This window comes from Hermetia illucens, chromosome 2 (assembly GCF_905115235.1).
Source record: "Hermetia illucens chromosome 2, iHerIll2.2.curated.20191125, whole genome shotgun sequence".
Taxonomy (NCBI): domain Eukaryota; kingdom Metazoa; phylum Arthropoda; class Insecta; order Diptera; family Stratiomyidae; genus Hermetia; species Hermetia illucens.
In genome coordinates, this window is record NC_051850.1 from 63,147,667 (window position 1) to 63,169,839 (window position 22,173).

The following is a 22,173-nucleotide window of genomic DNA, read 5'->3' on the forward strand; positions in this document are numbered from 1 at the left end:
AGTGATCCAAGTCTAATTCTAAGCAAGGAGATAAGTAGCAAAAAAGAAAGGTAGAAAATAACAATGCAAGGAAAAAGAAGAGGATCACGCGAATCTCACCGACGCGAATGTCATATTACGTGTTTATAGGGTACCGAAAAATAAACAAATCGAGAAACCGGAAGCTGGGCGCTTCAGGTATGAAAGGTTTTGTTTGCTTCTTCCGTGAGTATATTTACATAAGTGTAGAGTATCCAATTTGTACGTAGCCCGTTATGTATATATATATTTAGCATTTCTGACTACCCACTTTAGTGTGATACTGATATTTAGTCGCAGTAAATTTACACAGTAAAGTCAACTTTAAGTTACTGTAACTTTGTTACTAATAGTGTGATTTTGATTAAACTTGGGGATAATGTGCTTCATTTTATATTTTATACTACTACCAACTTTTATAACTCTGAGATAAACTTAAGGGGGGGTTTACTCAATTTTCCCAAAAATATGGTAATATACTATTATTTGAACGGATATCGATATGGAGAGTATTTTGAGGCCTAGGCACCAGATAGAGGCAGCTTCATGATTTTTTTCAAATTTTTCGGTTAGGTAGTTTCTGAGAATGGGTCCGTTAAAGCAATCATCACTTCCCACTCCCCGCCTTTCTAATAAATCTCAAAATTAAGACCGGCTTCCGAAAGTACTAATCGAGACCTTTCATCTGATGCCCCACATGACTATATTCGATGAAAAAAAAATGTACATATATGGGAACGTAGAAGGATATCACTGACTGCATGTCTGAGCGTTCACAGTTCCCACCTTATCAGCAAATTTCGTGTCAATCGTGCGTGTGGCAGACAGACAGATGGACAGACAGACACTTACTAGGACAAGTGCATCCGTTGTAGACCTCCCCTTTTCGGAGAGACCGCCATCTTTTTCGGCAATTCGAATTAATCTGTTATAGATTACTCCTTCGAATAGTTTGCTAGTATTATTTAGAAGGCATATCGGCCTGTAGGACGAAGCTTCACCCAAAGGTTTGTTTGGCTTGGGGACTAGTATTAATTTCTACTTCTTCCATTGTGTAGGAAATGCTCCTTCTTCTAGGCATGTGGTGAACGCTTCGGGAAACATATTTGGAGCTATTTTGACTGCTGCCTCGAGAGCTTTATTGGGGATGCTATCCAAGCCAGGTGTTTTATTTCCAACAATTTTATCCGCAGTTTCGAGGACCTCCTTTTCACTTACCATGGGAACTTCGACGGTGTCTATCTCAACAGTGGGAAGGTTAGCGGTACTCACATTCTGTGGGAAAAGATCCGTTACTATTTCATTAAGCAGAGTAGGGCAAGAAATCAGCGGGGAGCGTTTGCCTTTAACTTTTGATATTATGGTTTTATAGGTGCCATCCCAAGGGTTCATGTCAGCTTCATTACACAGTCGCTTAAGGTGTTCGCTTTTACTTTTTTCTTCCGAGCGTTTTAAAATCCATATGGCGAAGTACCGGGTGCGTATCGTTGCCGACTTCCTAATCGATAAGATTCTGTGCTGTGAATCAGATGAAGGAATGAAATCATACCAAACAACATGCATCACTCTTGTGGATTATTATGTATAACGGGGTACTGACCCTAGACCTTCCTACTGGTGTGGCCTCCATTGGTTTCGCAGACGATATTGGTGTGACGGTTGTTACATGCCGTCTCAAAGAAGTCGAGCTTTATGCTAATAAAGCAATCTATGAGATTAAATCCTGGTTAGAGAATGCTGGTCTACAGCTCGCAGAGCATAAGACAGAAGTAGTACTTATTACCAAGCGGATAAAGTGCACTTCCATGAAGATCAAAGTTGAAACACAAACAATTCATTCCAAGCCTGCACTTAAGTACTTAGGTGTAATGATCGACCAGAGGTTAAATTTCAGATTGCATGTAGAGGGTGCAGCAACCAAGGCATATAACATCGGAGCGCTGGTTTTGAGAATGCTACCAAATATAGGTAGCCATCGACTCCTTATTTCGAAGGTGGTCAGTTTCATCCTACTGTATGCAGCCCCAGTATAGGCAGATGCACTGAAAAATATAGCAAATAAGAGAAAAACTGGAGCTGCGTATGGCATAAGTGTACTCCGAACATGTTGCGCTTACAGAACAATTTCCAATGAAGCAGCTTGCGTGATAGCAGGAATGGTCCTGGTTGAAATCCTGGCGAAAGAAATACAACGACTTTACGATCGAACGTACCTCACCGGAGAATCTCTTGCCCATCGGCGACAGTTCGCACGAACTGAAAATGTCGCGGAATGGCAAGAGAAGTGGGACGGTTTCCAGAAGTAGGTTTCGACCTAATTCAATTCTTGAGCGGACACGGAGGCTATCGAGCATATCTGTATCGATTTGGGCGTGATGATTCGCCATAGTGCCCAAAGTGCCCAAATATTGCAGAGGACGCTGAACGCGTCTTTTTTCATTGCACCAGATTCGAAGCCCAAAGGGCTACAACCGGGAAGCACTTTACACCCGAAAATATAATGGAACTTATGGTGAAAGCAAAGGGGATATGGACCGAAGTGGAAAAAGTGATTGCAGCCATCGGAATGAAGCTGAGGCAGGAAGAATTCATCCGAAAGAATGAACGCGAGAGGAACACGAATATTAACATGAGTGCAGAATAAATTTTGATCCAGCCCAGCGACGTAATACCAAATGGGAGCCCCGCGGAGAGAGTGGAAGGAAAAGGAGGTGGTTTTAGTGGGTAAGAGTCCCACATAACCGTGTGGCAGGAGCCTGCGGTAGCTTTTGAAGCTTTCCACCTTCCATCGGAAAAAAAAGACAGACAAACAGACATTCAACCGATTTTAATAAGGTTTTGTTTTGCAAACAAACCCTTAAATACGTCACAGCTGATCTCTCCTAAAAACACAGCGAGGTCTACCGCGAAAGCGGGAAAAAAACTTGAATGCCTAAAAATACGTATTCCCTAGTTGAAACCCCACATACTAATTGAATAGTGGTTGTTTAACTATCGTCCATCTTGCCGTTCAGCAAGACGAATAACACAGAAACCTTATCTACCCAAAGAAGCAATAGAGAATCTTTTAAACAAATCTGCACAGAAGTGGATATAAATTCATTGAAAACATTGAAACTACTTGGACACCATTCATCTGCGTGGATATGTGAAAATCTGATCAATGCGTCTGAAAGTATAGTGATTTCACACCAAGTATATGCTCTACCTTTGTCAATAATAGTACACTTCCTTTCAAACATACCACGTCCTATTTTACGGCTTATGTTCCTGCAAAATTTTGTAATCTTAGGATGAATTTAAAAGAAGCTTTCCAACAAAATTCGAAAATGTAGTAAAACACTGTTATGACTTTATTTCAAAAGAGATCCATATGAGACTAATTTTGTGGCCTAGATCTAACATTTAAAGGGGTCATCCCATGTGTCGGACTCGCGGAATCGAATTTTTTTTGGCATCAATTATATCTAGATATAGTGTAGAATATATGGGCAAAGTGATTTTTTGATATTCGGAGTCGTTCGGAAATTGCCAGATTTATGTCGACCGCCGTAATAAAGCTCGTATTTATCGATCCGAATAACGTTCGGATGACTTCGCTAAAAGGACAAAAATTGAAACCAAGGCTGTACATGTGTTTCTTCAAAAAACCTAAGGTTTATGGATTAGGTATAGCAGATTACTGGTCAGTTAAGGTGTTATGGCTAAAAATCACATTCTACTTTTTAAATGCGTTTCTCTCGAAACTCCATGTTGAAAATCGGCTGCCACCGCAAACTAGGATAGTTGCGATTGATTCAGTAGTTTGTTTTTATTCATTGAAAAAATCGTTACAAAACGCCAAAATTCACAAAAAAAAGTTTAACACGGCACCAAAAATTTAGCTTTTAATATTTTTTAATATTCCTAGTTTGCGGACTGTAGTTAAGTCTGTACGTTAAAATTCCGTTTACTTTTTTTCTTTAAGATTATCACAGTGCCCTCTAGCGTGGCAGCAGAAAACACCTTTTTTGGAGGTGGGTGTATAAATTGCTCTGTATTTCAATACCGAACTATGCAATCGGGCTGAAAAAATTACTATGCACGCTCAAGATATTAATAAATATATGGTGAAAAATTCGTATTTGTATCTTTCTCCAGTTCTTCACAAAAATTTCTAAAAAAAGCCAAAAAAAAACGGTCTCCACATGAGATGATCCCCTTAATACCCCATAGGGTTATATTCGGAGAAATGCATCCTCTCTTCATTTGCATGGGGACCTCCACTAAAACTCCACATAGAATCATGCAATTCATTATATGCATGGAACTTCATAGTCTGCATAGCTTACACGTAGGGTGTTACGTCTTCTTCAAAGTCTGCATAACACCTTACATCATCTCAGTAGGTGTACTCATGTCCGAGAAAAGTGTGTGTAATAGACAGACAAACGGCCACACAGGCGGACATGGACAATAGACCAATTTTAACAGGGATAATCTTAAAAGGGGAATTGAAGTAAAAAAATTTAATAACCTACACAGTAGATCTACGCTGACATGGTAGGATGGATGGACAAGGTTGCAGGAAATTATGGACATCTTTAGTACTGATAAAAGAAGGTGCTGCACGGTTTCCGGTAGGACAGAAAAGTCAACCCTCTAACGATGGCCATACGAGCAACATTAGCATCATACAGTGCAATAAATCACACACTAATGCTGTGCAAAAGAACTAGAACCTAAAAGTTCGGCAACAGAATTGCATCTTCATGTATATTTCACAAAGTATCTATTTATCTTAAAATATCTCATTCTATGATAGTCCAACAAAATCGACAACCTATTTCAGTTTCAAGCTGCTCCGCTTCCATATACTCAACTAATCAAATTCTCGATGATTCGATTACGCTCGCAACTCACTTATACGCCTTTTGTGTAATTACTGACCTGGTTAATTGTCGCAACTGGCAACTAATAACAAAATTATACATATCAATACCCCACAACCCCAATCCGCCAGCTTGCAAATCACTATCGTGTGCAGTGTTGATTTCAGTCTTGACAGGTTCTATTAGCTCCTGAAAATCCGGGCAAATACGAAAACTTTGTTATCCAAACTGTACAACTCAATGTAATGTATTTATTTTTGAAACAATATTAATGCATTACTTTTATTACATTTACACTGCATCCTATCACGTCCGGAGCATCGCTTTCGTATAATGTTTGCGCCATTACGGGTTTATTCGCCGCCATGGTGCTGAACTACTGTAGGTTTTGTGGAGCAGCCAAGTCACAGGATTACTCGGCTCCATGCTTTATATGTTATCTTCGTGTGTGTAGTGCACAATGCTTCATTCAAAAGTACTTATCGTTCCCTCATTTCAAAATATTTATCATGCACTTAAAATGCATGGAAGACTACATTCAAAACGAATTTATCCCTGCCGTGCAAGTTCCAAAAGGGCATTAACTTGTTCAGCAGTATTAAGGTAAGACAGAAGCCATGCAAGTTAAAATTGGAGTTTTGCTCTATGAAAATCAATTCTATGGAACTTAATACGTTAATAGAGAACAATTGTATACTCTGCTATCTGTACCTAACCAGGCATTTAAGGGTAAGCTTTTGAAATGCGTTTATGTCATTTAGAACTACTGAATTCATTTATCAAATATGTGAGGGTTAAAACTTTTCAAAACCGTGTTATAATGTCTGTGTTTTTAGAAAACCGGGAACGTACAAGACTGACTAACCTCACCGCAGAACTACAGCGTGATGGTTAAGTTGGTTGAGCGTCAGCGTCTCCATTTTCTTGCTCCGGGTTCGAATCCTGATCTCTTTGGATGTTTCTGTTCATCTTTATGCTTGCTTATTCATCATTAGCACCGCATTAAGTGTGACCATAATTAAACTCAAGCATAGTCTCATTGAGGTGTGGTTGCCAGAAGCGTGCAAATGCGTGCGTGCCTATAGAGAACAATGCCGCCAGACTCCGCATATCCTACAATTCTAACCTACTGAAGCTGCGAAGAAGAGGAAGAAATCCTCAAACACCTTTTTTGCGGTTGTCCAGCTCTAGCTAGAGCCAGACTAAGGACACTAACTAGGTAAACCATACTTTGAGGACCTCAAGGAGTCTCTAGTTGCAAGGTGGTAGAGCTGTCCTATGTAAATGCTGCGGGTTGACTCTCAAGATCTGGGCAGGCTGGACTCTGCCACCTCCTGATGGTCTTAGGAGTTTGTGGCACCAGAAAAGCGCACAACAGCGTTTATTGGACTTCCCGAAGGAGCCACTGATATCTACCTACCTGCCTCACTGAGATTAAAATATAGGAAAAAAGCGATAAGAACTAAAAAAAAGGTGAGTGAACGGGGAAAATCATAGAAGTGAAAGCGAGGCGTTAGATTTTATAGTAATCTGTCAGTAAATACCTGGTGCTAGACATTACGTTATTCTAGCAAAACAAAAACATTCATTTCCAAACAAAACTCTCCAAAAATCTATCATAGACTTCAAGGGTGAACTGCGTTACGAAACTACTTCACACGCCAGTGCAATTGGACAAATTAACATTCCAAAACTGATGTCCTTTATAATCAACTACCGTCTTAAATCCAAAATCGACCGCAGTGTCGTCCACCCCATTGCCCTCTATGGTTACAAAGACAATGAACGGTACCTTGAAATAATGGAAACAAAGATATTGTAGTAGATCAGTGACGTGACATGCTGTAATCACATCCGAAATGAGGACATCCGCGATCCATGCCCCCGTCGTAAAAAAATTGCGTAATTCGCGATGCGGAGAATTCGCTAGCTAAACTTAGCCTAAGCATCGAAACCAAAGATAGGAAACTACAACTTTGAAACCGTTGAAAATTTTTCCTATCTAGGGTCGAAAATCACAACCAATAACAACTGTGACAATGAAATCCGCGCACGGTTGTTGACTGCCAACAGTCTATTTCAGCTTACAAAAACTGTTTCGCTCAAAACGTCTCACCATAGGTTCAAAGCTCTTACTGTACAAGACTATGATCTTGCCAGTCCTTATGTATTCCTCGGAGACCTGAGTTCTTAGCAAGAAACATTGCAAACTCTTGGCCGCGTTCTAGAGAAGAATCCTCCGAAGAATTGTTGGCCCCTACATAAGGATGGACGATTCCATAGGCTACATAACGACGAAATCTACGTGCGATACCACGACCGTCTGGTTCTAGATAAAATCCGGCTCAGCAGGTTGCGGTGGACGGATTATTTAATCCGTATGGATGGGAAGGATACAGGCCGGAAAGTCTATAAGGGCAACATCGATGGTAGAAAAAGAAACGAAGCAGACCTTGCCTGAGGTGGAGCGATGGCGTAGGTCAGGACGCCAGACAGGTTTTAGGTATATCAAATTGGTGCGCTTCGGCACAAAACCGGGGTGTCTGGAGTTCCTTACTAAGGCAGGCCTAGACCGGATACCGGTTGTTACGCCGTTGATGATGATGATCGAAACCGATAGAAAACGACCAAAAAGCCAGCCGACATAACGATGGTTTGAATTGCTAGATGGTGATTTTAAAGTATCTTCACCTGGACCAAGCTTACCCGAAAAAATGGACAACTGAACGGGGCAAAGGTAATCCGAAAACGGGTGAGTTTTTTAAAAATTTGTTGGCTCACTATACAACTGTAGTAAAAGACGAGCTAGCCAGCGATGACTATCAAAATCATATCAAAGAATTATGTGATCTACTATCTTGAAATAAATCTAAATCGGGCGGTTAAAGTAAATACATCGAGAAACACATCGCACTCCGTACGAATCCTGCCTTCGAAAAAAACTGGTCATTCTTTAAGGTGGTCCATGAATCGTACAAATTTTCCACTTTTTCATTAGAACGGAACCGCTGCCAGGCCAGAGGGAACAACGTCAGAAGAATTCGACGATTTAAGTAGAACTTCCCATGCCAACGTCTCCAAGTATGAATTGACCTCTTCCGTAACATCCGATCAATCTCATGTTGTAAAATCACCTCATTGTGTCTCTCGTTGTATTGCAACCATTTGCCTTTCAACACCGGGCTCAGCTTACAATATACAATATAGAATAACCTTGGAGTTGTAAATATTCAGTCTGTTCGTTGACGTGGAAGCACGCCCAAGAACTCCTTACGATTTTCTACGCTTGGGATTATCACAGAAAATACATTTTTTTGTCTCCAGTCGCAATGTGATCTAGAAATCCGTTCCATCTTTGTCTGATAAGCTACTGTTCACAAGAAAAAGCACCTTTCAACGCTACTTAGTTTCAACACATATGGCGTCTAGTTTCTTAGCTTTTCAATCATGTCTACGGCTTCGAGGCTTTTTGAAATGGCTTACTGAACCACTGCTGATGATCGTACTGATTCTTCTTGTTTTTAACACGAGTCTTGATCAAGTGATGCATCTTCTGCATCTTCAAAAACGTTCCCGCTTCCACCGCTATGTCCATCTTCGACAACCAAATTACTGTTCGCGAAGCACTGAAAACGTTTTTTCACTAACAATGGAAAGCACAAGGAAAAGTCGCTAATCGTCGGTTCAATTGACTTCTAAGTCCCACGAAGACCTCCTGGTAATGACTCCACCTGCAATAGCTATTTCGGCGGAATTTGTGGCGTCCAATTCAGCAGATTCGCTTAGCCAACGAATAAAATGGGTTGAGAAAATGATCTAATTTTATTATCCGCTCCTACTTCGAAATTATATGAAATGCTGGCAAAGAGTCGTCGAGGCATAAGTGACGGAACCGTCTACCCCGCACTGTACTACGGGCAACAGGTTCAATACTCGCCGAGACTCAGCCTCGCCGCCAGACTTATTTCTTCAAGATTTGTGCGTGGAGCCGGAAGGCACAGATTTAGCAGGACACGAGAGATAGAAGATCCTGGTACGTCTACGTGGGACCTAACTGCGAAACTCTTTGAAGGATTACTGTCCTCTCCATTCGACAACTCAATACGTGACTTAGTGTATGTTTGCGTAATATGATCCATCTTCAATCTCTTATTCCCCGCTAGATCCCAGTCTTCAGGTTCCGCATTCTATCGGGATGTAATTTGCTTTTTGTGCTAAATTTTAAATTCCTTCGACTAATAATAAGACGGGGTTTGCTCCATGGACGAAGTTTCCGTTTCCCTCAAATTTCCGTTGCCTCGGTGAAAAAGGCACGCGATTTTTTGTAGTCACGTTGAAGGGGCTGAAATCGGCCTTCCCCCCTCCCCTCCCATATTCCCAAGCCTGGCAAGCATAGATGCATGCAAGCGCGAGATGCCGGTATTTCAGTTGAGCTGCACGTAGTTGCTGACAAACCTGTAGAGTCAATATTCGACAATTACCGCGGATAGTTTAGCTTTGCCCTTTTTGGCTCTCGGACAACCACATTTAGGTCAAGTCGTCAAGCCCAGGAAAGTTATCTTTCAAAAACAAAGGTAAAATCAGACTGGCTTACCTGGACTAAGCCATCACTAGTGAAACACCGATGGTTGAAATCGTGAATACACTTAAAGAGAAACTATGAAATCGGTTGCGAAGGTACAGCAAAAGCCACTCCAAACTTGCTCGGAATTAAACGTATTCGTGAGACGAAGGAATTCCAAAAGACCTGAAGGCATAGTAGGCTTATGCTTACAGCAAACAGCAAACGAGTGATCTACAAGCGGGGGTGGCTGTTTTTAAGACAGATTGTAGATTAGCTCTACTTAATTGGAAGGATTAACTACTTAATCCTCCAAACGAGGTCGGCCAGGGACCGCAATAAACACAGGAATTGTCTCAAATATTCGTTGTCGAAACAATGGATCTGTGTTTTCAATGTCTTTACTGAATCGGAGGAACTTCTGTGTGACATCCAGGATAGCATGATCGCTGTCAGTCATTATAGAAAGCGGATGGAGAATGACTAATTCAGCATATGGGGTTGGAGTTAAGTTGATTCATCGATATATCCATGGGCTGATTACGGCAACATGTTCAACTTCCTTTTAAGAAAAGTTGAAAGATCATCGCCGAGGACACGATCATCTTTAGCAGTGGATGTACGTTACAGGATTCAAAAAGGAATGTGGATAGTACCCAGATCGACACTAACGTTTTTTGGTACATAGTGCGAATGTAAAGGGTAATCTGAAACAGGTTTTTTCTCACTTGACGATCATATAAGCAAACTTTCTCAGTACGTCAAGTGCTAGTACAACATTGCCTTAGATAGTCCCAAATTAGGGCACTGGAGGAGAAAAACACCCAGGCTTCCAGAGACAAAGTCATGCGGGAAAACCAGATGACATCTCCTCAAGACAAGGTAGCAAGCTACCAAGAAGAAAAGTGCCTCTTCACCGAAGAAAGTTGAGCTGGCAAAAATACCCGCGAATTTGGCTATTTCTCAATCAAGCGAACACAGAAAGTGGATCTGATGCTAAAATTGAACGCCTCCAACGAGAACTCAATGGGTAGTGTTCGCAACAAGGTAGAAAAGGCTTTGGGAGAGTAAATTGTAGTCAGAGCCCGAAAGTTGGAGATTGCAAGCGAGTACAAGAGCCAAAATGAGGGTACCTTGCGGGAAGATATCTGCCTCGCGCTAAAGGAATAATTGGATATAGAACAGAGTGTTATAAAAAGGATGAGAAAGGCATATGAAGGTGAACAGAATACTATTATTTGGTTAAATTGGAAAGGTGAAAGTAGGGTGCCCAGACTCAAGGAGAAAATATATTTAAAGAGATGCTTCAGACACCTTGATTTCGACTGCTTTGCAGCAACGTACACTAACTGACACGTTAGATCGAAAAGGTGCAGTAGAAGGGAAGAAGTAGGCAATGTCATTAAACGCTGCACTGGAAATCCACGATATATATTTTGCAAGAGAAAAGAGCGTGCGGATGTCCGGCGCAGACACTATTGGTGGAACGAAAAATATCAACGTTAAGATCTCATCTTCTTTTCGAGCGAGGAGACTTCTCCAAATGAGAAAACCAGAACACCGGGAACTGAAGAATCTTCGAATTAGCTTTAGAAAAAGCAAACAAGGATAATACGGGAAGCTGTGTCTTAATACTAATACGAATAATAATCGAGGAGAAATTACGAGAGATTTGTTGATGTATTAGAAAAAAACAAAACTCCGCAATTAAACGGAATTCCGAAGAAACGTCTCAAGTTGACTGCCAAGACCAGTAATGGAGTGGTTCATAAGGGTATTTGAGTCGTATTAGATACATTCGAAATTAGGATCTGCATAGAGACCTCCAAATACAGATGGCTAGTAAGGTCAAAAGCGCACGCAATTGAGCATAATCAGCCATAACGTTCCCATGAGAATAACAAAGTCCATTAACAGGTAAGTAACACAAGTCTCTCGAAGCGACTGAAAAGAGTAAAGCCGAATAAAGGAAGGAAACTGCCTAAGCTGCGCTTGACCACAAAGCCTTTTCACTACAGAGATAAAAGGCAACAAACATTGGTTTATATCTAGCAAGGACGATACCTAATATCAGGGGACCAAAGTGTGGTTGAAGGCTGTTTAACGTGTGCTGTAATACACGGCCCCTGTCTGGGGCAAGCAGTAGACAGCACCGTCAATCGAAGAAGAACCAGTTCGCCATACCAGCCAATTGCGCTGAGAATATCCAACGCATTTAGAACTTCAAAAGAGCCACTAGGAAGAAATTGTACAGGAAATGGCAACAATTTGGTGGAGGTAAGACACGGTAGTTATACGAAATGTTAGATCGCTTCTTATTGAACAAGTCTCCCCATGCACCCGAACGCAGCGTTACACCCAAGGACTTGGTACGCATTATATCCCATTGTCCGAGGTTCCTGGAGGAGAGGAGGAGGTTGAGCGGCACCATCAATATACATAACATAGATTCAAATTGAAGGTCAGTGATTGCCAAAACAGCTACGATTCAAAAAAAAACTTAAAGAATTGAAACGAGCCTGGAATTCGCTACATGTGGACCAAATCTTTTCCGTGAACTAACACTTCACGATGTAGGAGTATGGATAACAGAGTGAAGCTAGTATTGAAGGGTAGAAATCCCACAAACGGTTGGAACTTGGCGTAGTACCGTCTTTTTAAGATTTCTACTTCCTTTCATAAAGCCATAAGAAGAAGATAATTCTAATTATATTTTGGATATAGAATGCTAAATTGAACTGAGGATTCCTTGGACAGAATACTCTTGGTATATGCACCCTTCGTAAGAACCATACTAACCAGCTAAAGATTTTCGCAACTAAAGCAATATTAACAAAAGACTATTAACTAAAATGGTTCAGTACTCATTGCGATCGATGACACAGATATGTACATATGAATGTGTTGTCTGCTTGTGCAAATCTAATTAAAATGCTTTGTTTTCATCTCTTCTGGATAATTCCATTACTTTACGCTTCTGTGCGGAAAAGAAAGCCCATTCTTTCCACTTTCTCACAATTCTTGCCAAGTGGAATAGTGCCGCCGGCGCTGGTATCACGAAACAACTGCAATAGCAATAAGAACAGATAAAGTATGTGAGTTAACACGCTATTTGTGAACTTTGCTCCTCCTCTGCTTCTTCTGTTACTACCGAAACTATCACCCATTTAAAATATAGTTCCATGTTTTCATTGCACTCGTAAAGAAAATGTTATTACTCCGCCAAGTTATACCTTCCTTGATTCGCTATTCGTCGGTCCATGGTCTCCTTTATACCAGGAGAAACCGTTTTCAGACAAGGAAGTCCTCAATATGCATGATTCGAAAGGGGTAAGGGGGTGCAAGTACCCCGTACATTGCGCAAATAGTGCATAATTTCGTTATTTGCGATAGCGGAAAGTCATGTGACTCTAAGGAAGTTATAATAAGCGAATTACACATTTTTGCTGTGACGCTGCATATAAAAATGCAGACCAACACCAGGAAAGCGTGAAGTGCCGTTCATGTGTCTGCGGAATATGAATGGCCTAATCCTTGCTCCTTGCCTTCGCAATCGAAAATCTGTTCTCCATATTTACCCCTTCGACAGGCGAGAATTCCTCGAGGCTGCATCAAACTATGCAAAACAACGTTAAATATGGACATCATTTATCTTGGGATGTGCAATAGCCCAAGTTGCGAGTTGCAAGTTGCGAAAAAATGGCTCGAAGACACATGACGGGCAAATGCAAGTGCACGGCAGCGCCTTTCCCTTCTTTTTCGCAGCCAGTGGATCCGTCTCGGGTCTTGTTGTTTTATTTACGTAAAAGTGGTGGTACTTCTTGCAAACTTGCACGCCTCAAACACAAGTATTTCTGCGGCAATAGTCGTCTATCGTAAGTATTCAGGTCGTTTTCGCGCGAGAAATTATGTTTATTTATAGAATGTCGCTAGAATCCCGATGCAACTAGCACTTTAATTTCAATTTCAATCCATCACCATCAGTCCTATAGCTGTAAATGCGGCTCTATATAGCAATGATTGGATAGTGCTCGTACATGCTATCATTAATTTTATAAATTCGGCCTGGGGTAATTAAAAATAGTCCCCGGAGTCGTTCGATGGTATGCGTTTATCAGAAAATTGGATTTTTCATCTGAGCATTTCCCTGAGTTTCATAAGTGCCTTACCTTGGTCTCCGCGCTTCCTGCTGAAGGTATCCAAAGGCTGGGTGTAGGGCGAAGCTGGGTCGTAATCCTCTTCACGTTTCCGAGTTCACTTAACACATATTCAATGATAGAAACGATAGAAAAGAAGTCCTTCGGCGGATTCCGTGTACCCGACAAAAAGAACTGGGACAGTACGGGATAATGGGCAGGTGAAAAATCGAATGCTTGGTAGCCGTCCACCACAGAAAGTAACGGGCTTGATGCTATTATGTTCTTGCTTGCGGAGCACTTATTGTGGATGAGAATACATATGTGTACGACGAGTGTGTACTTGGGAATGATGGGGACTCTTCGGATTGATAAATCAAAGGGTCGTGCCTGTCGCAGCACCTGAATTGTAACAGCTTTCACAACAGACTAACTTCCAACGTGCCGTGCAACTTCCTCCTCAGGCAGAGGCAGAACACATGTTTGTCCTTGTCACAAAATGGCGCTCCTGCGCGCAAGTCAACCTACACATAAAAGCTTCCATTCGATGTATTCAGATAAATGCTGTGAAAAAATCCCGGAAATATATTGTATTTCCCTTCAATCAGAAATTTCTCGGGGAGGCTGGGAGTGCCGCGTGTATTCCACGCCATTTTCCAATTTGCGATAACGGTCAAAAGCCAACGGACGGGTTTAGATATTGGGAAGCTACCCGGCCTAGCGCTCGCTGCTGTAGCAACAAATAATTTTAGAACTTTTACTAATGGTTCCCATCAAAACAAGCTTTGACGTCATGCCTTTCGGCTGCAATTGCCGTTGAGACAATGTCCACCGGGGAAACAATAAGGAACTCTTGTTTATGGCAACATGTCTGCAGTCAGTTGGGAAAACGATTTGTCACAAGCGAAACTTATTTTGGGAACAGTCAAATTTCGTTTCTAGTCGCCGCGGCTGCAATTCCCTCTCGTAGTTCGCAGTGTACACGCCAATTAAATGTGCAACTTCTTCTCTTTAACGAGCACTATTGCATTATAATGAGGATCTAGTTGTCGCGGCGACTGTTGCCACTTGGGAGGTGCTATATTCAGTAATATTTCGGTGTTTGGTTCTCCATTCCAAATAAGAGAAATATCCTTGAAGCATATCGGCAGACACACAATTAAACAAAAAATGGGAATTCCATTTGCATTAAAGTAGAAAACTCAGCCCGGGTGGGTGTTAGACATTCAAATTTCAATGTATCTAACTCCGTGACAGACGTTTCTAAGTTTGCAAAAGGACGGAGGGTCTCATAGTTTGGCTGGTCATGGAACATCTAGATGGGGAGCAAATGGAGCGAATCTTAACTGCTCCAGATAGTAACCGGTATTAATTCAAGCTAGCAAATACCCTGTAAGAATGGATGGATGAAGAGATAGTATTCCCTGGCTATCTTGAAAGACGGCTAAAGGAGAAATTTCCGCGCTAGCAACATACAAATTTTGTGATTTTATTGCTACCAAAATGACACAAGCACCTCGAATATGGAATATGCGAATCTTTCTATGAACGAATATAGTACGCAAAGTTCAGAAGGGACTTGCTAAAGTTGACGACCTAAGTGACAACGCCTTGCTTGGGCTGTGATGATTGTGATCGTAACAACACGCATCGATCACATCGCGCGACCCACTCGTCGGTCATCTCCACTGCATGGCGCAGCCAGCAATGAAATTGTCGGCCCTCCTTAATGCGTGGCCTATATCTTGCCACTTCCGCTTTCTGATCACACCTCGTGCGGAGGACAGGCTTGCGCGCCGACCAAGTTCTTTGTTTGAAGTAGTATCAGGTGTTCTCGAACGCTTAAAGCTATGGAGTGACAGTGGGGAGTCACTTTCCATTGCTACCCCCATATAGCAACTTAGAAAAAACACGAGCACAGAACAATCTCAACTTGATCTTAGTGTTGAGATAACCGCATTTTCAGACAATGCAGCGAAAGCAGATCTAGCGCTGTTAGACATCCGTCCGAATTGATCGACGCCTTCGGTGTTCTGTTCATTAATGTAGATATGGAGAGCGCGATGACCGGGCAGACTGAGAACCTTCAGTCCAACTACTTGCCCCTCTTTCTAAATCCAAGGCCAAGGTCCATGACCCAGTGAAAGCAAACAGATGTCATCATTGTAGTTGAGGTATTTGAGGAAAGATGTCATCCTTCATTGAATTCCTTCACATCTTCCGGACAAGACGACATGAAGAACGTCACCGATAACAAGAAAAAAAATATAGGCGACAAAATGCAACCCGGTCGGACTCCGCTTTGGACCTCAAATTCCTTTGAGGTTTTACCTCGATACAGCACGTGACATTTGGCACCATCATATGTCGCTCTGATAATAGCTATTAGTTTCTCCGAGTTATCGCTCCTGCGTAGAGTACGTCAGATTCACTCCCGATCGTGTGAACAGAACAAAAGCTTTCTCGAAATCAATGAGAAGCAGTGAAGATCTAAACTCCGCGCACTCTTCCAAAATTATCCGTATGGTGTTGATCTGGTGTATGCAGGACGATCCTGAGAGGCAAGCAGCCTGCTTTCTGTCGATAAAGCTTTCCAGGTGTTCATTGATGCATTCCAGGATTATTTTAACTATTATCTTTACGACGATAAGAAGCACGCAAACGACCCTCCAATTGTCACACTCAAATTAGGTGCTCTTCTTTGAAATTTCAACGATCATACCCTTCTTCCACTCTCTGGCAAATGTCTCGAATTCCCAGGATTACGAGTAGAAATCACACACTTGCAGAAACTACAGGTGCAGCGATGAATAACTCTGCAAGGAGACCGGACGTTTCTGCACCGGTTGTGATACGGATAAGAACGCTGGTGAAGAGAGTTAGGTATAATTCAACTTCTGGTTTCATAAAACATGAAACCACCACCCAACATGACGCCCCTTTGGATTGCGGGAAAAAGTTCGTTATGACCGACGGCCCAAAGTTCTGCAAAACCAGACGGCATAATGCAATCTTAAATCATAGAACATTTGGCTAGATGATAATTGTAATTAGATAGTTCCTATCATACTTTTGAACGGTACGCACGTAAGAAATAAAACGTTAAATTAAAATACAGCTGTTGTTTCCTTCTTTTTATTTCTAGTGTTTCTTCCACTTACTCAGTTACTCGTCATCGTGGATGAGGAGTCGATCGTTAACGTCTTTCACAGGACCATCGAAAGGTCTACAACCACAAGCAAGTTCTTTCGTGAAGGGGGATACACTTCTGCGTTCTGCGGCAGCGTTTCTCTAACCAGCGCAATAATAAATTACCTTTTGTCATGGCGCACACTACGTTGAACTTTCCAGAATTTTGCACGATATTAGAGTTCATCGATCCGCTTCCACGATCCCGCAGTCAGACAGATCATATGGCGCCTTCTTCCGCAATGGTCTACGACTGCTTACCACCCGACGTTGACCTGTCGCAACTCTTCAACCTTGCGAGAAGTGACAGACGCAACACGTAAGCGAACGTAAGTGACCATCAAATGGTGATCTATTTCAAGGCAGATGTCTGCACCTCTTTTCTTACGCACTACCAGGAGACAACTCCTAAATCTACTGCTGATAGCAAAGTGGTAAATCCGATGTTCGTACGGTGTCGGATAGTTGAAACACAACTGACCTTATGGCAATCTTTGTGCTCGAACAGTGGCGAGGCGGTGGAATGTGGAGAAACCTACAAACCTCCCACCATTATCGATACGGAATTTACAAACTTCCCACCATTATCGTTACGGTCGCCAACACCGTTTTTCCCCATTACACGTCCAAGTAGGGTGCTACCAGAGCCAAACTTAGCATTCAGATCACCCATCACGATCATAATCTCACCTTTGGAAAGCCTCTCCTTAAATGCGTGTAATTGCTCACAAAGCATTCCTCTCCACTATATCTGGAGTCTAAGTTGGTGCATAGCAGTATACAATTGTGATACTCCTTAACCTGGACCGGAATCTTGCAGTAAGAAGCCTATCAGAAACCGGCTTCCAGTTCAAGAGAGCGCACCTTGCGTTAATCGTCAGAAACAACCCGACCCCGGATTGCTATGTTATGTTATCATACCCCAGTTATCAACAGGCTTTCAGTGTCGTCAGTTCTTCTGCTTGGAATCTTGACAGACCCTACAACTCGCTACGTGGCGTGTATTCGAGAATCCGCTTTTGATTGATTTCAAGAGCGTTAACAGGAAGTCTTTTGGAATGCTTTTCGCAGGAGGGGCATTGGAGATGCTAATAGCTATTCAACTACTTAACTCTTTGTCCGCCGTATTTCTAGCGAATAAGGAAGTAATATAAAGATATTATTGTGGGAAAATCGAAAAAAAATTATTGGACCATTAAATCCGGTGTAAGTAAATAAGTTAATTTTTAATATGAAAAAGCCTAACTGTGTGTTTCAGCGTCCTCAGAGTTGTCAGGAAGAGGAGTAATTCTACTGATTCTAAAACATTAGAAATGATTTACATCAAAAACGATACTTTCCCAAAGGGAATTTTCCTGCCCTGCGGATTCCACGGCAGTTAACCATTGGTGGAAATTTTCCTATTTCTTTATTTAGGAGCATCATTCCACAGGAAGGTATGAACTCGTCCATGCAATGCAGTCATGGAACTTCGATTTATCAGATACCTAACTATGAGTAGAGCTTTCGTCCAAAGTGACTCTCCGAGCTCGCGGTTGGTCTCTACATATGGACTAACATCCTGCTTATACATGCTCCTGCATGAATCAAAAATTCTAAGAAAAGGAGAAAATCACCCTATCTACTTTTGATTAAGGAACCTCACAAGTGGAAATGTCTGGAAAAGGATATAGGTCAAATTAGGTACATGTAGATTAGATTAGATATATTAATATGCTTACCCATTGGCTCAAAGTACGTTTTCTTGAACCAATAATCCCGGGGTCTGCTGCCAATGTTGTGAGAGACCCGTCAGTGCACCCGGTAATCAGCTGCTGATAGGACGGCAGATACATTGAGTACCCCGCCTGAGAATATCGATGACCATTGGGCGACCATGAAGGTCGTTAACGATCGAATCCTCATCCACGCTGACGAGCAGCATAAGAGGTGGGAAAAAGATTTCATCACAGTTCTTAGCTAAATCACAACTGGTGAAGTTCCGCTTCTTCTGGATGAAATGAATAGTCACCGTAACACGCGGACACGCAATGTTCCACCAAACAAGAGAGAAATCAGTACGTCCAAAGGAGAGCTATCCATTACTGCTTTCGCATTTTCTGAAGATCTGCTACTTCCACTCGTACGGGAATCCTGAAAATCCGAGAACTTTTTCAGAGAATGGAAGAATGGGATGATCGTTAAGACTCTAAAGAAGAGCACCCGTCTTGAGTGCGACAATCTAACGCATATATGCGTGCAAAGATAATGGCTTTGGATTTGGAAAGAGGCAGGTAGAGCCTGCCTTCATCCAGATCTGTCCTCATCGGCTCAATAGGTTACGGCGGGCGGGTCACTTAATCCGTATGGATGAGGATGACCTATCCATCTATCCAATGGATAGATCACGCATTAAGAAAGCGCGGCAATTCCATTGATGGCTGCAGGGCCAACGCACACATCGTGATTTGGTTTAGTAGCAACACCAAGCGTAGTCGTATCTTTTTGAAGTTATTGCTAATGAAAGATTAAAAATCACAATGTAGATACTACGCCAAAATTCATGACAAGCACTAGGTAAGTAATCTTAGACATAACCCTGACTCTATTCTTATGAAAGGTCCAGTTAATAACTGGAGAGTTCCGGGAAACTCTCTATGTCGGATCACAGAATAATAAAATTCAACGGTGAGGGAAATATATAAAATAATAAAGAGTAGGAGAACAGATTGGGATTCCTATAATAGCAATAACATGACTTATCTAGAGAACAAAATTGTCATTGATACGTGTAACGTCATGTGTCCGGTGAAGGCAGTGACTTCATCAAGGGATCTACCCTGGTGGAACATTAACCTAGATCGGATAAGAACTAAAGTCCAAAAACTTTTCAAGCAGGCGAAAAAACTGCTTATCAAAACTCATTTCTCAGGATCCTATCCCACGGTGGATTACGGTAAAATCCTGTCCGACATCCCAAAAAAAAGACAAAGAAAAGAAGAAGGAAAACTGAAGAACAGATAGGTAAAATGGCCGGATTAGTTGGTATTCCCAATACAACTCCAAAGGGGCCTAGAAATTATACTAGGCTCTCTCCTTAGGGAGATCAGATGCAGTGTAGCTTTGGAATACATACGAAGGATATGGGCGCAGACATCCAAAAGTCACATCGCATCCGCGAATGGAAATTTTGAGAAAATTGGTCAATTGAAAAAAAAATGTAATGCCTCTTGGAATCGCAGGATGGCTAAATGACCATCCGGGTTGACTAGGGTTAACCACGTGGACTGAGTTATTTCAAAGATGATAGCGAAATCGACCAACTACAGCTGCTGAAGTGTCCCGTTGACATGCACTTAAACCACTCTTTACTAGGGGGAGGAGTCTTTTTGGCGCTTTAGTCTATCATGCATCATTATTATCAGGCAGACGTAACAGTATAGAATAAACAAAGACAGGGGCCTTCTCTAACCAATTCTCCAACTAATGATGCGATATAAGCGTCCATCACTCCTGCATCCTGCGTGAAAGGATCAGCCCAACGTACAGGATCTTTCCTCGTGGTCACACGCTACCGTCAATAATCTTTGTGCGCCAGAGGGTCAGACTCAAAAGAGCTCGAATAATCTGAAGATGAAACGGAAGGAAGATAACTTCGATGCCGTAAAAACTTATCTTGCTGATAAGAAATGTCTATAATTTCAAACAAAATCAAGGCCGAGAACAAAGTAAGAGAAATTTAATATCCAAAGCAAACATAACGAACATTCAACCTAGGGACGCATATAAAACTAAATAGAAAAGAAAAATCAAATTCAAATGAAATGAAACAAATCATATTGCAGAAAGCAAAAGGAAAAATCGAGTTTTATGGACCCATCACGCTAAATTATTCATATCCCGCGGAACTCAAATAGCAAAATTCAATCCCAACCCCAAAATGTGTGGCCAACTTGCCCGGAAAAAAATGCCCCCACACAATGCAGTAGTATGGAAGAAACACTTGATGAATTGTTACCCGTCGTAGAGTATCATTCAGCAAAATCAAACACAAATTAATCGCAAGAATTCAGTTCTCGTCCTTTGCAATCAGAGAACAGGGTCAGGCTAAAACATTTGAGGCGAAATAAGCTCTGCTTTAACTGACTGCCTCCGCATTTAATCAAAATTTCATCACACCCGTTCGTCCCGATCAAAAAGAAATTCCCATCTAACATAAAGCAAAGGAAAGACACTATATACTATTAAAACTCCATTCTACATAGTAGGTGGCTGCGAAATCCATCCCCCTGTAGGGAACTGAAAATTCTTCAGAGGATGCTTCTCACGAACGCGACTAAAATTTGAAATTGTTCTTGCTAAAAACCAAAGTCTCCAAGTAATACATGAGGACTAGCAAAACCATTGTATTGTGCAGCAGGAGATCTGACCCTACTATACGACGTTTCGACCGGAAAGTTGTAATAGGATCTGTTGGGTGCCAATAACCATGCGCAAATTTCGTTGTCGTAGCTGATATTTTTTGTGATTTTCGACCTCAGATAGACGAAATTATTAACGATTTCAAAGTTGTATTCTCCTATCTTTATTGTTCTCAATTGGCCTCCAATTTGATGTAGTAGTTTCTTTGAATTTTAATGCTGGTATTACCACCATATATTATTCCTTGCCTTCATTCATGTGCAACCCACGCGCCGCCTGCTGCATCTACATAAAGGTAATTTATACATCTCGGGTTTTTCTTCTCATAATGTCAACAATATCCGCACACACCAGTAGTTGAGTGCACTTGAAAAGGATGATGCATCTCGCATTTACATCAAGATTCCAGATCCCTTTTCTAGGGCCAGGTTAAAAAAGAAGCATAATAGGGTACCCTTTTCTTAGTGTGTTGTTCATGGAGAGTCTGGAGAGTGATTCTGCTGCTTTATCTGGCCTTGCAAATTGGTCAAGGACAAGGCCGCTTTATCAATTTGGTCGTGATACTAAATTCTCCCATGGTCGTGCTCAGTTTTGCCCTAGCTATGCTATAATAGGCTGCCTTGAAAGTGGTGCAACTGATGGCCACATTCCAACAGTTTTACCATCGAATGCTCCAGGAAGAGGGCCTGATCTATTGCTGATATTTCCTAGCGTCTAATAGCAAAAATAATCTCGAGCGGCTTATCCAAAAATGGAATGATCACCTCATACAACATGGTCTCAGATTGAATCTGAATAAAACTGAATTTTCGACGACCGATCCCCGTCAAACCGGCACAATCACTGTCAGCGGCAGTGGCCTGCCCGGAACTGAGCAATTTAAATATGTCAAGTCAATGCTATCAGCCAACGAAGAACTGCAAAATGAACTTGCTTTACGCATTAACGCAACCTGGATGAAGTAGCCTTCCACAACTGGTGTTCTTTGTGATCGACG

The 22,173-nt window shown here is 41.8% G+C and overlaps 1 protein-coding gene across 1 annotated transcript in view; it reads right to left on the bottom strand.

Annotated features, from left to right (window-relative positions):
- Nucleotides 1-14,001, bottom strand: part of LOC119647790 (poly(rC)-binding protein 3) — a 124,609-nt gene extending 110,608 nt beyond the window's left edge. The window contains exon 1 of the mRNA XM_038048983.1: nt 13,620-14,001. The gene's annotated coding sequence lies outside the window, so the exon portion shown is untranslated. The remainder of the gene's footprint in view (nt 1-13,619) is intronic.
- Between the last annotated feature and the right edge of the window lie 8,172 nt (nt 14,002-22,173).